At 39.3% G+C, this 17164-nt stretch overlaps 1 long non-coding RNA gene across 2 annotated transcripts in view; it reads right to left on the bottom strand.

The window, feature by feature from the left end:
- The window catches only part of LOC123137855 (uncharacterized), an 8779-nt gene extending 4367 nt beyond the window's left edge, over positions 1–4412 (bottom strand). For both annotated transcript variants that reach the window (XR_006468550.1, XR_006468549.1), the window contains exon 1: positions 395–4412. This is a non-coding gene — a long non-coding RNA (uncharacterized lncRNA). The remainder of the gene's footprint in view (positions 1–394) is intronic.
- Between the last annotated feature and the right edge of the window lie 12752 nt (positions 4413–17164).

The following is a 17164-nucleotide window of genomic DNA, read 5'->3' as shown; positions in this document are numbered from 1 at the left end:
AAATAGTTGAGTAAAGACATCATATTCTCTAGTCGCTTCCCACCCGCTGGTCAAGCCTAGTCTTGGATGAAGACATCTTCTGAACATACTTAAGTTGAACATACTTAAGTTACCTCGTTCGCATCTAAAAAAACGGAGGAAGCAAGTCACGCCCCGAGACCGGGCCTAGGCGAGACAGCCGCCGCGCGCCTATAGACCAGAGGCCTATAGTCACACAAGGCATGATAAAGCAGGCATAAACCAGAAGTGGATCACAAAAGCTAATATATTTACTATACAAATTCCTTGACATCTACAAATAGTTGAGTAAAGACGTCATATTCTCTAGTCGCTTCCCACCCGCTGGTCAAGCCTAGTCTTGGATGAAGACATCTTCTGAACATACTTAAGTTACCTCGTTCGCATCTAAAAAAACAGAGGAAGCAAGGGTGAGTACGACAAATCATACTCAGCAAGCAGATACTTCACTATTCAACAAGGAGCGATGGTATGATGGTGTAGATCAACAGACGAAATGAACAAGGAAATTATTGGCATCACACATGACCGCAAGCTTCCCAACCCGGGAGTCACAGGGGTGAAATTTCACACTTTTACGCTCTTAAGAGGCGTACTCCGACGTCGACAGTCTCGACTAGAACCACACAGGTTCCAGAAGAGCAGAGCTCTTGTACCCACTAAGACCCGAACACCTGGACCTACTGATGTCGATCGCTCTTACGGATCCATCACCGACACGTTCCCGAACAAGGTCCGTCCTTAGCGGAGAACTCAGACAGTCCCATACCTGAACTGTGACCGGTACAATATGTTTGCCGTCATGACACCAATACAAAATAGGATATGTGTTTGAATCAACGGTAGAATCACTGTAATATCAGTCAAAGACAATACGTGTATGACTTCTCACGAGTTCCTCCAAAATACTATGATTCCATCAACAAATGGAATACGAGGACAACACATCCCTCTCTTAAGGATCAAGAGAGGATCAATAAGGATCAAGGTGCAACAATATTAACCGATAATCAAAGAAGACAACAATAAAGCGAGATCGGGGAGTTAGGCAAAGCAGCTACTTGCCTCAGATAATATGATTTCTCCTTTAGAATAATATTTTGCAAGAAGATGAAACTCCATCATCTTTGTATAAAATGTGCCGAACACACATATACTCACATTTCTTCTGATGTATGGCTCGGCTCTTCCCTCCAGCAGCACCTAAACGCTCTATTCTTCTTCAAATGTGGATGCATGCATGAATTCTTCATCTCTCTTCTTTATCTTTCTGGTGTATTTCTTTTTCTCAGGCTCTCTCCTCCAGTGTCTATGTCTTTCTCTCAGAGCTGTGCTTTGAGCAGCGTGACCCACAGCTATTTATAGGAGGCGAGCGCCCGTGCAAGTCTAAAATATCTTGGCCTGACTCTCACTTAAGCACTAAGAAATGGCCACGTATAGGACACGTAAAAGCTGACTTCTATTTTCTATTTCTATGTTCCTCTAGTACTTGGCCATGTTGCAGCCCATGTAGGAAACTTGGGTTTCTAGAGATACAGCCGATGCATGCATCTACCCACGTTTGCTTCCATTCCTCTTCTATACGTGTAGTTGATTCACTAGAGTTTTCAAAACACCTGACACATGCATGCATATCCTCTAGAACCAAGCCACGTTGCCTCTTCCTCATGATTACATACATGCACCTATTTGACTTGGAGCTCTAGTACTAGAAAATATCTACCGGTGTATCATTTGTACCTGGTCTAATTTCATCTATTCAAATGCAACGTTAACTCTCTTGTAATTGTCTAGCTTATATGGCCAACTAGCTAGTAGTATTTCCCATGCCTATATCACAACGTGAGCATGAATGCAAGTCTATGCGCACATGCACCTACTCTTACTTAGTGTGTAATTTTCTAATATTTAATGCATGTAAAAAAATTTACAGCTCTATCTTAATTCTTTGAATCAAGAATTTAGCATAACTTAGTAGATAATACAAATTTAATTACTTATCTTAATTTAAATCAATAACCCAAAAATATGGGTTATTACATCCTCCCCACCTTATAAGAATTTCGTCCCCGAAATTCAACACTAACATCTATGCTTTTTTTTAGTGATCAAATTCCCTCCCATCATATTTGGAACAGTTTATTTGATGCATGCTCAATAATTAATTAAAAATAATGCAAAAAAGGATTTGCAATCTTTCTACAATTCATGGATATATCTGCTATAACATAAGTTGGCAACACTAAACATTTTATTTGGTAAATTCATTAACAAAAAGGATAGATAGTGGTATAGCAATTGTCCCATTACTGGAACAATATCACCAGTTGTCTTAAACAAGAAAATCTACACAAATATTAAGTCATGTATTAATCTAACAAGATGTCTATTTATTTCCCATTCATCCTCAAATTTCACCAATAATATGTACGCTATATTATTTATTTGCATGGATATCTGTTGAAACTATTCATGAGTATATTTGTGACTAATTAATGCAAAAAATTAAATGGGTATTCCCGCATAGAACAAGGAGAGATCAGGGAGCTCTGATATCAACCTAAAAAGCCAATTCGAGGCTGCTGAGTTATACTTATCCAGCTCCATTTCCTACCCTACCATGCCTATAAATAGAGGAGCAAGAGCACGCTGTAGTATTCATCCCAACATACAAACCAGTTCACTAACTAGCATTGCATGGAGTAGAATCACACTGATCGGCAAGAGCGCTTAGAGGAAGCAGCGAGTCAGGCAAGCATGCGTTCCATCTAGCCTTTCTAGCTGTCCTATTCCTTGTTTGTCTCGCTATTCATGCCATGCTCTATAGCTAGTAGTACTCCTGAAGCTCTATAATGTGCACTGTTCATTTGATTCCTGTACATCTCTTGAAGCTAGCATGCATACCACAGTACTACCTTTTGGTTTATGATCAGGGTGGAGAAATCCTTGGTACATGCATGTGAGCACATGGATTAATGACTCATGCATGGATGGTTGGTTCTGTGAAAAGCCTAGTGATATTTATTTTGGTCTTGCATGTACTTCCTCTTGCTAATCCTTGTCTAGTAAATTTTATAAAATCTGGTATCACGACGGCAAACGTATTGTACCGGTCATAGTTCAGGTATGGGACTGTCTGAGTTCTCCACTAAGGACGGACCTTGTTCAGGAACGTGTCGGTGATGGATCCGTAGGAGCGATCGACACTAGTAAGTCGAGTGGGCGGTTCTTGGGGGAATAGAGAGCTCTGCTCTACTAGCGCCTGTGTGGTTCTAGTCGAGGCTGCTGACGTCGGAGTACCCCTCTTAAGAGCGTAAAAGTGTGAAATTTCACCCCTGTGACTCCCGGGGTGGGAAGCTTGCGGTCATGTGTGATGTCTGTTATTTCTTTCCTTTTCTTTAAATTAATCTCCATTATCTTCCTCTGCCAACAAACTCTTTCTTTACAACTAACCCCTGTGTTCTGTCACTATTTGCTGAGAGAAGTTCCTGTGTACCCGTGTGCTTGCTGAGTATGAGATCATACTCATTCTTGCTATTGTTGTTGATTTTGCAGAAGTAGCAAATGATGGATGTGCTGATGAGAATGATGAACAGTAGGAGTAGATCTACGGGTTGGGAGTAAATAAAGAAGTTGCATGTATCATAACCTTTGTAATAGCTAGTAATGAATAAAGTTGGCTCTTGTGCATACTGGAAAATAATTTGTTTACTAGCCTAACATGCTTATAAATTTGAGATTTATAAGCATGTGGCGATTGTCACGGCTAAGACTCACTTGGGGCGTGACAATTTGTCACGCCCCGAACAAGGTCCGTCCTTAGCGGAGAACTCAGACAGTCCCATACCTGAACTGTGACCGATACAATATGTTTGCTGTCGTGACACCAATACAAAATAGGATATGTGTTTGAATCAACGGTAGAATCACTGTAATATCAGTCAAAGACAATACGCGTATGACTTCTCACGAGTTCCTCCAAAATACTCTGATTCCATCAACAAATGGAATACGAGAACAACACATCCCTCTCTCAAGGATCAAGAGAGGATCAATAAGGATCAAGGTGCAATGATATTACCAGATAATCAAGCAAGACAACAATAAGGAGAGATCAGGGAGTTTAGCAAAGCAGCTACTTGCCTTAGATAATATGATTTCTCCTTTAGAATAATATTCTGCAGGAAGATGAAACTCCATCATCTTTGTATGAAATCTGACGAACACACATATACTCATATTTCTTCTGATGTATGGCTTGGCTCTTCCCTCCAGCAGCACCTAAACGCTCTATTCTTCTTCAAATGTGGATGCATGCATGAATTCTTCATCTCTCTTCTTTATCTTTCTGGTGTCTTTCTTTCTCTCAGGCTCTCTCCTCCAGTGTTTCTGTCTTTCTCTCAGAGTTGTGCTTTGAGCAGCGTGACTCACAGCTATTTATAGGAGGCGAGCGCCCGTGCAAGTCTAAAATATCTTGGCCTGGCTCTTACTTAAGCACTAAGAAATGGCCACGTATAGGACACGTAAAAGCTGACTTCTATTTTCTATTTCTATGTTCCTCTAGTACTTGGCCATGTTGCAGCCCACGTAGGAAACTTGGGTTTCTAGCGATGCAGCCGATGCATGCATCTACCCACGTTTGCTTCCATTCCTCTCCTGTACGTGTAGTTGATTCACTAGAGTTTTCAAAACACCTGACACATGCATGCATATCCTCTAGAACCAAGCCACGTTGCCTCTTCCTCATGATTACATACATGCACCTATTTGACTTGGAGCTCTAGTACTAGGAAATATCTACCGGGGTATCATTTGTACCTGGTCTAATTTCATCTATTCAAATGCCACGTTAACTCTCTTGTAATTGTCTAGCTTATATGGCCAACTAGCTAGTAGTATTTCCCATGCCTATATCACAACGTGAGTGCATGAATGCAAGTCTATGCGCACATGCACCTACTCTTACTTAGTGTGTAATTTTCTAATATTTAATGCATGTAAAAAAATTTACAGCTCTATCTTAATTCTTTGAATCGAGAATTTAGCATAACTTAGCAGATAATACAAATTTAATTACTTATCTTAATTTAAATCAATAACCCAAAAATATGGGTTATTACATCCTTTAACTGTCTACTATGACCCATATAGCATCGTATCCTGCAGAAGTTTGAGGTAGACCCGTGACAAAATCCATACTAATTTCTTCCCATTTCCATGTCAGGATTTTTAAAGGTTGTAGAAGACCGGCTGGTTATTGATGGTCTACCTTTACATGCTGACATATTGGACATTCTAAAACAAATTATGGTATTTCTCTCTTCATGTTGAGCCACCAAAAATTCCCTTTAATGTCATGATACATTTTTGTGCTCCCTGGGTGCACGTTGTATGGTGTGGAGTGTGCCTCTTGCATAATTTCCAACTTTAAATCTGGCTGGTTAGGGACACATATGCGGTTCCTCAGCCATACTGACCCATCACTTCTTATATGAAACTCCGATGGCTTTCCTTGTTCTATCCCCTTTCGGAGGTTCAAAAGAAATGGGTCGTCCATTTGTTTCATCCGGATTTTGTCTTGCAGATCAGGCTTGACTTGTAATGCCATAACAGTGCTAGTTGAATCACGTACATATACTTCTATACCCAATTTCTCCATGTCCCTCAAAATGTCTCTTTGTGTAGTAATTAGACATGCCATGTTGCAAACAGTCTTTCTACTAAGTGCATCGGCCACGACGTTAGCTTTACCTGGATGGTAATTTATGTTGATATCATAATCCTTAAGTAGCTCTAGCCACCTTCGTTGTCGCATGTTTAATTCCTTCTGGGTGAATATGTATTTCAGGCTCTTATGATCTGTATAAATTTCACATCATTCTTCATACAAATAATACCTCCATATTTTTAATGCAAAGATGACAGCACCCAATTCCAAATCATGAGTAGGATAATTTTTCTCATGTGTCTTTAGCTGTCGAAAAGCATAAGCAATTACCTTATTGTTTTGCATGGATATCTGTTGACAATATTCGTAAGTAACAACACACAAACTAGTTGAGACAAGATATGAAAATAAATTTTTCATACCTGTCACACAACACAAATATATTCGGCGATCTACCCGTTTATCCCAACGCAACCTAAAACCTAGAGCTCAGATACCACTTTATAAAATTTACTAGACAAGGAAATGGGAAGAAATTAGTATGGATTTTGTCACGGGTCTACCTCAAACTTCTACAGGATACGATGCTATATGGGTCATAGTAGACAGTTAAAGTGGTATCAGAGCTCTAGGTTTTAGGTTGCGTTGGGATAAACGGGTAGATCGCCGAATATATTTGTGTTGTGTGACAGGTATGAAAATTTTATTTTCATATCTTGTCTCAACTAGTTTGTGTGTTGTTACTCACGAATATTGTCGACAGATATCCATGCAAATAAATAATATAGCGTACATATTATTGGTGAAATTTGAGGATGAATGGGAAATAAATAGACATCTTGTTAGATTAATACATGACTTGTTATTTGTGTAGATTTTCTTGTTTAAGACAACCGGTGATATTGTTCTAGTAATGGGACAATTGCTATACCACTATCTATCCTTTTTGTTAATGAATTTACCAAATAAAATGTTTAGTGTTGCCAACTTATGTTATAGCAGATATATCCATGAATTGTAGAAAGATTGCAAATCCTTTTTGCATTATTTTTAATTAATTATTGAGCATGCATCAAATAAACTGTTCCACATATGATGGGAGGGAATTTGATCACTAAAAAAAAGCATAGATGTTAGTGTTGAATTTCGGGGACGAAATTCTTATAAGGTGGGAAGGATGTAATAACCCATATTTTTGGGTTATTGATTTAAATTAAGATAAGTAAATAAATTTGTATTATGTGCTAAGTTATGCTAAATTCTTGATTCAAAGAATTAAGATAGAGTTGTAAATTTTTTTACATGCATTAAATATTAAAAAATTACACACTAAGTAAGAGTAGGTGCATGTGCGCATAGACTTGCATTCATGCACTCACGTTGTGATATAGGCATGGGAAATACTACTAGCTAGTTGAAAATATAAGCTAGACAATTACAAGAGAGTTAACGTGGCATTTGAATAGATGAAATTAGACCAGGTACAAATGATACACCGGTAGATATTTCCTAGTACTAGAGCTCCAAGTCAAATAGGTGCATGTATGTAATCATGAGGAAGAGGCAACGTGGCTTGGTTCTAGAGGATATGCATGCATGTGTCAGGTGTTTTGAAAACTGTAGTGAATCAACTACACGTACAGGAGAGGACTGGAAGCAAACGTGGGTAAATGCATGCATCGGCTGCATCGCTAGAAACCCAAGTTTCCTACGTGGGCTGCAACGTGGCCAAGTACTAGAGGAACATAGAAATAGAAAATAGAAGTCAGCTTTTACGTGTCCTATACGTGGCCATTTCTTAGTGCTTAAGTAAGAGCCAGGCCAAGATATTTTAGACTTGCACGGGCGCTCGCCTCCTATAAATAGTTGTGGGTCACGCTGCTCAAAGCACAGCTCTGAGAGAAAGACATAGACACTGGAGGAGGGAGCCTGAGAGAAAGAAAGACACCAGAAAGATAAAGAAGAGAGATGAAGAATTCATGCATGCATCCACATTTGAAGAAGAATAGAGCGTTTAGGTGCTGCTGGAGGGAAGAGCCGAGCCATACATCAGAAGAAATATGAATATATGTGTGTTCGTCAGATTTTATACAAAGATGATGGAGTTTCATCTTCTTGCAAAATATTATTCTAAAGGAGAAATCATATTATCTGAGGCAAGTAGCTACTTTACTAACTCTCAAATCCGTTATCTTCCTTTGATTATCTGATTGTATTGTTGCACCTTGATCTTTATTGATCCTCTGCTGATCCTTGTTTCAATTGAGAGAGGGACATGTTACCCTCGTAATCCATTTGTTAATGGAACCTGTGTGTTTTGAGAGGAACTCATGTAAAGCCATGAGCGTATTGATATTCCAGTGACCCTATCGTTGATTCAAACACATATCCTATTTTGTATTGGTGTCACGACGGCAAACGTAATGTACCGGTCACAGTTCAGGTATGGGACTGTCTGGGTTCTTCACTAAGGACGGACCTTGTTCGGGAACGTGTCGGTGATGGATCCGTAGGAGCGACCGACATCAGTAGGTCCAGGTGTTCGGGTCTTAGTGGGTACAAGAGCTCTGCTCTTCTGGAACCTGTGTGGTTCTAGTCGAGACTGTCGACGTCGGAGTACCCCTCTTAAGAGCGTAAAAGTGTGAAATTTCACCCCTGTGACTCCCGAGTTGGGAAGCTTGCGGTCATGTGTGATGCCAATAATTTCCTTGTTCATTTCGTCTGTTGATCTACACCATCATACCATCGCTCCTTGTTGAATAGTGAAGTATCTGCTTGCTGAGTATGATTTGTCGTACTCACCCTTGCTTCCTCTGTTTTTTAGATGCGAACGAGGTAACTCAAGTATGTTCAACTTAAGTATGTTCAGAAGATGTCTTCATCCAAGACTAGGCTTGACCAGCGAGTGGGAAGCGACTAGAGAATATGATGTCTTTACTCAACTTTTTGTAGATGTCAAGGAATTTGTATAGTAAATATATTAGCTTTTGTGATCCACTTCTGGTTTATGCCTGCTTTATCATGCCTTGCGTGACTATAGGCCTCTGGTCTATAGGCGCGCGGCGGCTGTCTCGCCTAGGCCCGGTCTCGGGGCGTGACAGTACATGCTGTAAATGGGTAGAACTGTTTACATGATAATATAAACATCAGAAGAAATATGAGTAGTTTCAACAAATATACTCATGAGCCTAGTCTTTATTAATACCTTCTCTAGAGCTCTAGGTATGTTTCAACAAATATACCTTCATGAGTATATTGTTCATTGCGTCTAGCTAAATATATTAGCATGTAAGCGAACGTATATGAGAACGTATATGAGGTACCCCTCTTAGTAACAATAATTAGAATTAATTGTTTGTCAAAATTAATAACCCATACCACTTCATTGTCGTGAAGTGGTATCAGAGCTCTAGTTTTTTAGGTTGCGCTGCGATAAACGGGTAGATCGTCGATTATATTTGTGACTAATTATTGTTAGAGAAATGATGTTTTTATCAATTGGTAGAAAAAAAGAAGTGCTTACACCATTATTAGACTCTTGAGGAACCATATAAACTAAAATGGTTCATGGCAATAAATTTTGTCACTATATATTTGTGTTGTTTGACAAGTATGAAGAATTTAGTTTCATATCTTGTCTCAACTAGTTTGTGTGTTGTTACTCACGAATATTTTCGACAAATATGCAGGAAAATAAAAATATGGCGTACGTATTATTGGTGAAATTTGAGAATACATTGGAAATAAATACATTTTGTTAGATGAATTCATGACTTGTTATTTGTGTAGATTTTCTTGTTTAAGACAACAGGTGATATTTATCTAGTAACGGGAGAATTACTATATCACCATCTATCCTCTTTTGTTAATGACCTTACCAAATAAAATGATTAGTGTTGCCAACTTATGTTATAGCAGATATATCCATAAATTGTAGAAAATATTGCAATTTTGTTTCATTATTTATAATTAATTGTTGAGCATGAATTAAATAAACTGTCCCAAATATTATCAAAGAATATTTGACCACTAAAAAAATATAGTGTGTATGTTAGTGTTGAATTTCGGGGACGGAATTCTTACAAGGTGGGAAGGATGTAATAACCCAAATTTTTGGGTTATTAATTTAAATTAAGTTGGGTATTAAATTTCTGTTATCTGTTTAACATAAAATAATTGGGCAAATAAGTTATGCTAGATTCCTGTTTCAAAGAATTAAAATAGAGCTGTAATTTTTGCATGCATAAAATATTAGATGGATATAATTACACACTAAGTAAATATGTATGTGTGCACGTAGACTAGCATCCATGCACTCACGTTATGGCATTAGTATGCAAATTAATACAAATTAGTGGCTAGTACAGGCTAGCTAGTAATGAGAAGATGGCCAAATACTAGAAGATGTGCATGCATGTAATGATGAGAATGCACACGTATGTACTATCCTTACAAGCTAAGTAAAATCCTCTGCATGAGAGGGCCAACGTGGCCTGGTACTAGATGAAGCTAGGTTGTGCTGGCAGCACCCTTAGATATTTAGGACAAAGAAATTGCTACGTGGAGGTTTTGTATAGTGGTCAGGTTTGTTTGGCTTTTGCACAAGCAAAAGGGGCAGCAGTTCGAAGGGTCAAGGGGCAAGGGTCAAAGGCCATTGCGGCTTAGATCTTTTACCAGGTTCTCCACGTAGACCAAGGCATGCATGCCACGTAATAGGTAGAGTCCAGATGATCGTGTGCTTCAAGAACAGCTCGGCTGAGTTCACTCTGGGATCACCATCTATAAATAGCTGCTGCTACTCGTTTTGCACATCCTCATCACCAAGAGTGAGAGCATGAGAGAAATAGAGCGAAGAGAAGATACTAGGAGAGAGCATGAGAGAAATAGAGCATACCAGCGGAGAGAGCGAAGAGAAGAGAGATGAAGAATACAAGTATGCATGCGTCCATGTTTGAAGATATATAGATCGTGTAGATGCTGATGGAGGGAAGAACGGAGCCATACGTCAGAAGAATATTAGTATATGCGCATTCGTCAGATTTTATACAAAGATGATGGAGTTTCATCTTCTTGCAGAATATTATTCTAAAGGAGAAATCATATTATCTGAGGCAAGTAGATGCTTTGCTAAACTCCCTGATCTCTCCTTATTGTTGTCTTGCTTGATTATCTGGTAATATCATTGCACCTTGATCTTTGTTGATCCTCTGTTGATCCTTGAAAGAGGGATGTGTTTTCCTCATAATCCATTTGTTGATGGAATCAGAGTATTTTGGAGGAACTCATGAAAAGTCATGAGTGTATTGTCTTTGACCGATACTTCAGTGGTCCTATCGTTGATTCAAACACACATCCATCTATATTGGTGTCATGACGGCAAACGTATTGCACCGGTCACAGTTCAGGTATGGGACTGTCTGAGTTCTCCGCTAAGGACGGACCTTGTTCGGGAACGTGTCGGTGATGGATCCGTAGGAGCGACCGACATCAGTAGGTCCAGGTGTCCGGGTCTTAGTGGGTACAAGAGCTCTTCTCTTCTGGAACCTTTGTGGTTCTAGTCGAGGCTGTCGACGTCGGAGTACCCCTCTTAAGATCGTAAAAGTGTGAAATTTCACTCCTGTGACTCCCGGGTTGGGAAGCTTGCGGTCATGTGTGACGCCAATAGACTCCTTGTTGTTTTTACTAAATCTGGTATTTTGTTCTTTTGTCCATTTACATCAAAATACGATTCCAATGGTTGTTACATTGTTATCCTTTGAATTTAGTTCTTCTGTTGATCTACACCATCATACCATTGCTCCTTATTGAATAGTGAAGTATTTGCTTGCTGAGTATGATTTATCATACTCACCCTTGTCTCCTCTGTTTCTTAAATGCAGTCGGTGTAACTTAAGTATGCCCAGAAGATGTCATCCAAGAATAGGCTGGACCAGTGGGTGGGAAACGACTAGAGATTTTAATGTATTTTGTCTATTTGTATATGTAAAGAAATTTCTGTAGTCAATATATATGAGCTTTTGTGATCCACTGATGGTTAATGCTTAATTAATCACGCCTTGCATGACTATAGTCCTCCTAGTCTATAGGCGTGCGGCGGCTGTCTTGCCTAGGCCCGGTCTCGGGGCATGACAGTTAAAGCTTTTTTAGATGCGAACGAGGTAACTTAAGTATGTTCAACTTAAGTATGTTCAGAAGATGTCTTCATCCAAGACTAGGCTTGACCAGCGGGTGGGAAGCGACTAAAGAATATGATGTCTTTACTCAACTATTTGTAGATGTCAAGGAATTTGTATAGTAAATATATTAGCTTTTGTGATCCACTTCTGGTTTATGCCTGCTTTATCATGCCTTGCGTGACTATAGGCCTCTGGTCTATAGGCTCGCGGCGGCTATCTCGCCTAGGCCCGGTCTCAGGGCGTGACAGTTAAAGTGGTAAGAGCTCTAGGTTTTAGGTTGCGTTGGGATAAACGGGTAGATCGCCGAATATATATGTGTTGTGTGACAGGTATGAAAATTTTATTTTCATATCTTGTCTCAACTAGTTTGTGTGTTGTTACTCACGAATATTGTCGACAGATATCCATGCAAATAAATAATATAGCGTACATATTATTGGTAAAATTTGAGGATGAATGGGAAATAAATAGAAATCTTGTTAGATTAATACATGACTTGTTATTTGTGTAGATTTTCTTGTTTAAGACAACCGGTGATATTGTTCTAGTAATGGGACAATTGCTATACCACTATCTATCCTTTTTGTTAATGAATTTACCAAATAAAATGTTTAGTGTTGCCAACTTATGTTATAGCAGATATATCCATGAATTGTAGAAAGATTGCAAATCCTTTTTTGCATTATTTTTAATTAATTATTGAGCATGCATCAAATAAACTGTTCCAAATATGATGGGAGGGAATTTGATCACTAAAAAAAACATAGATGTTAGTGTTGAATTTCAGGGACGAAATTCTTATAAGGTGGGAAGGATGTAATAACCCATATTCTTGGGTTATTGACTTAAATTAAGATAAGTAATTAAATTTGTATTATCTGCTAAGTTATGCTAAATTCTTGATTCAAAGAATTAAGATAGAGCTGTAAATTTTTGCATGCATTAAATATTAGAAAATTACACACTAAGTAAGAGTAGGTGTATGTGCGCATAGACTTGCATTCATGCACTCACATTGTGATATAGGCATGGAAAATACTACTAGCTAGTTGGCCATATAAGCTAGAAAATTACAAGAGAGTTAACGTGGCATTTGAACAGATGAAATTAGACCAGGTACAAATGATACACCGGTAGATAATTCCTAGTACTAGAGCTCCAAGTCAAATAGGTGCATGTATGTAATCATGAGGAAGAGGCAACGTGGCTTGGTTCTAGAGGGTATGCATGCATGTGTCAGGTGTTTTGAAAACTCTAGTGAAATAAACTACACGTACAGGAGAGGAATGGAAGCAAACGTGGGTTAATGCATGCATCGGCTGCATCGCTAGAAACCCAAGTTTCCTACGTGGGCTGCAACGTGGCCAAGTACTAGAGGAACGTAGAAATAGAAAATAGAAGTCAGCTTTTACGTGTCCTATACATGGCCATTTCTTAGTGCTTAAGTAAGAGCCAGGCCAAGATATTTTAGACTTGCACGGGCCCTCGCCTCCTATAAAGAGATGTGGGTTACGCTGCTCAAAGCACAGCTCTGAGAGAAAGACATAAACATTGGAGGAGAGAGCCTGAGAGAAAGAAAGACACCAGAAAGATAAAGAAGAGAGATGAAGAATTCATGCATGCATCCACATTTGAAGAAGAATAGAGCATTTAGGTGCTGCTGGAGGGAAGAGCCAAGCCATACATCAGAAGAAATATGAGTATATGTGTGTTCGTCAGATTTTATACAAAGATGATGGAGTTTCATCTTCTTGCAAAATATTATTCTAAAGGAGAAATCATATTATCTGAGGCAAGTAGCTGCTTTGCCTAACTCCCCGATGTCGCTTTATTGTTGTCTTCTTTGATTATCGGTTAATATTGTTGCACCTTGATCCTTATTGATCCTCTCTTGATCCTTGAGAGAGGGATGTGTTGTCCTCGTATTCCATTTGTTGATGGAATCAGAGTATTTTGGAGGAACTCGTGACAAGTCATACGCGTATTGTCTTTGACTGATATTACAGTGATTCTACCGTTGATTCAAACACATATCCTATTTTGTATTGGTGTCACGACGGCAAACATATTGTACCGGTCACAGTTTAGGTATGGGACTGTCTGAGTTCTCCGCTAAGGACGGACCTTGTTCAGGAACGTGTCGGTGATGGATCCGTAGGAGCGATCGACATCAGTAGGACCAGGTGTTCGGGTCTTAGTGGGTACAAGAGCTCTGCTCTTCTGGAACCTGTGTGGTTCTAGTCGAGACTGTCGACGTCGGAGTACCCCTCTTAAGAGCGTAAAAGTGTGAAATTTCACCCCTGTGACTCCCGGGTTGGGAAGCTTGCGGTCATGTGTGATGCCAATAATTTCCTTGTTCATTTCGTCTGTTGATCTACACCATCATACCATCGCTCCTTGTTGAATAGTGAAGTATCTGCTTGCTGAGTATCATTTGCCGTACTCACCCTTGCTTCCTCTGTTTTTTTAGATGCGAACGAGGTAACTTAAGTATGTTCAACTTAAGTATGTTCAGAAGATGTCTTCATCCAAGACTAGGCTTGACCAGCGGGTGGGAAGCGACTAGAGAATATGATGTCTTTACTCAACTATTTGTAGATGTCAAGGAATTTGTATAGTAAATATATTAGCTTTTGTGATCCACTTCTGGTTTATGCCTGCTTTATCATGCCTTGCGTGACTATAGGCCTCTGGTCTATAGGCTCGCGGCGGCTGTCTCGCCTAGGCCCGGTCTCGGGGCGTGAAGCTCTAGGTTTTTAGGTTGCGCTGGGATAAAGGGGTAGATCGTCGAAAATATTTGTGTTGTGTGACAGCTATGAAGATTTTATTTTCATATCTTGTCTCAACTAGTTTGTGTGTTGGTACTCATGAATAGTTTCAATAGATATCCAGGCAAATAAAAAATATAGTGTACACATTATGGATGAAATTTGAGGATGCATGGGAAATAAATAGACATCTTGTTAGATTAATACATGACTTAATATTTGTGTAGATTTTCTTGTTTAAGACAACCGGTAATAATGTTCTAGTAATGGGACAATTGCTATACCACTATCTATCCTTTTTGTTAATGAATTTACCAAATAAAATGTTTAGTGTTGCCAACTTATGTTATAGCAGATATATCCATGAATTGTAGAAAGATTGCAAATCCTTTTTTGCATTATTTTTAATTAATTATTGAGCATGCATCAAATAAACTGTTCCAAATATGATGGGAGGGAATTTGATCACTAAAAAAAACATAGATGTTAGTGTTGAATTTCGGGGACGAAATTCTTATAAGGTGGGAAGGATGTAATAACCCATATTTTTGGGTTATTGACTTAAATTAAGATAAGTAATTAAATTTGTATTATCTGCTAAGTTATGCTAAATTCTTGATTCAAAGAATTAAGATAGAGCTGTAAATTTTTGCATGCATTAAATATTAGAAAATTACACACTAAGTAAGAGTAGGTGTATGTGCGCATAGACTTGCATTCATGCACTCACGTTGTGATATAGGCATGGAAAATACTACTAGCTAGTTGGCCATATAAGCTAGAAAATTACAAGAGAGTTAACGTGGCATTTGAACAGATGAAATTAGACCAGGTACAAATGATACACCGGTAGATATTTCCTAGTACTAGAGCTCCAAGTCAAATAGGTGCATGTATGTAATCATGAGGAAGAGGCAACGTGGCTTGGTTCTAGAGGATATGCATGCATGTGTCAGGTGTTTTGAAAACTGTAGTGAATCAACTACACGTACAGGAGAGGAATGGAAGCAAACGTGGGTAAATGCATGCATCGGCTGCATCGCTAGAAACCCAAGTTTCCTACGTGGGCTGCAACGTGGCCAAGTACTAGAGGAACGTAGAAATAAAAAATAGAAGTCAGCTTTTACGTGTCCTATACGTGGCCATTTCTTAGTGCTTAAGTAAGAGCCAGGCCAAGATATTTTAGACTTGCACGGGCGCTCGCCTCCTATAAATAGCTGTGGGTCACGCTACTCGAAGCACAGCTCTGAGAGAAAGGCATAAACACTGGAGGAGAGAGCCTGAGAGAAAGAAAGACACCAGAAAGATAAAGAAGAGAGATGAAGAATTCATGCATGCATCCATATTTGAAGAAGAATAGAGCATTTAGGTGCTGCTGGAGGGAAGAGCCAAGCCATACATCAGAAGAAATATGAGTATATGTGTGTTCGTCAGATTTTATACAAAGATGATGGAGTTTCATCTTCTTGCAAAATATTATTCTAAAGGAGAAATCATATTATCTGAGGCAAGTAGCTGCTTTGCCTAACTCCCCGATCTCGCTTTATTGTTGTCTTCTTTGATTATTGGTTAATATTGTTGCACCTTGGTCCTTATTGATCCTCTCTTGATCCTTGAGAGAGGGATGTGTTGTCCTCGTATTCCATTTGTTGATGGAATCAGAGTATTTTGGAGGAACTCGTGAGAAGTAATACGCGTATTGTCTTTGACTGATATTACAGTGATTCTATCATTGATTCAAACACATATCCTATTTTGTACTGGTGTCACGACGGCAAACATATTGTACCGGCCACAGTTCAGGTATGGGACTGTCTGAGTTCTCCGCTAAGGACGGACCTTGTTCAAGAACGTGTCGGTGATGGATCCGTAGGAGCGATCCACATCAGTAGGTCCAGGTGTTCGGGTCTTAGTGGATACAAGACCTCTGCTCTTCTGGAACCTGTGTGGTTCTAGTCGAGACTGTCGACGTCGGAGTACCCCTCTTAAGAGCGTAAAAGTGTGAAATTTCACCCCTGTGACTCCCGGGTTGGGAAGCTTGCGGTCATGTGTGACGCCAATAGATTCCTTGTTGTTTTTACTAAATCTGGTATTTTGTTCTTTTGTCCATTTACATCAAAATACGATTCCAATGGTTGTTACATTGTTATCCTTTGAATTCAGTTCGTCTGTTGATCTACACCATCATACCATTGCTCCTTATTGAATACTGAAGTATTTGCTTGTTGAGTATGATTTATCGTACTCACCCTTGTCTCCTCTGTTTCTTAGATGCAGTCGGTGTAACTTAAGTATGCCTAGAAGATGTCATCCAAGAATAGGCTGGACTAGTGGGTGGGAAACGACTAGAGATTTTAATGTATTTTGTCTACTTGTATATGTAAAGAAATTTCTATAGTCAATATATATGTGGTTTTGTGATCCACTGATGGTTAATGCTTAATTAATCACGCCATGCATGACTATAGTCCTCCTGGTCTATAGGCGCGCGGCGGCTGTCTCGGCTAGGCCCGGTCTCGGGGCGTGACGGCCTA

Source organism: Triticum aestivum, chromosome 6B, assembly GCF_018294505.1.
Source record: "Triticum aestivum cultivar Chinese Spring chromosome 6B, IWGSC CS RefSeq v2.1, whole genome shotgun sequence".
Taxonomy (NCBI): domain Eukaryota; kingdom Viridiplantae; phylum Streptophyta; class Magnoliopsida; order Poales; family Poaceae; genus Triticum; species Triticum aestivum.
The sequence above is the reverse complement of the archived record's forward strand: the minus strand, read 5'-3'. Positions and strand labels throughout refer to the sequence as shown.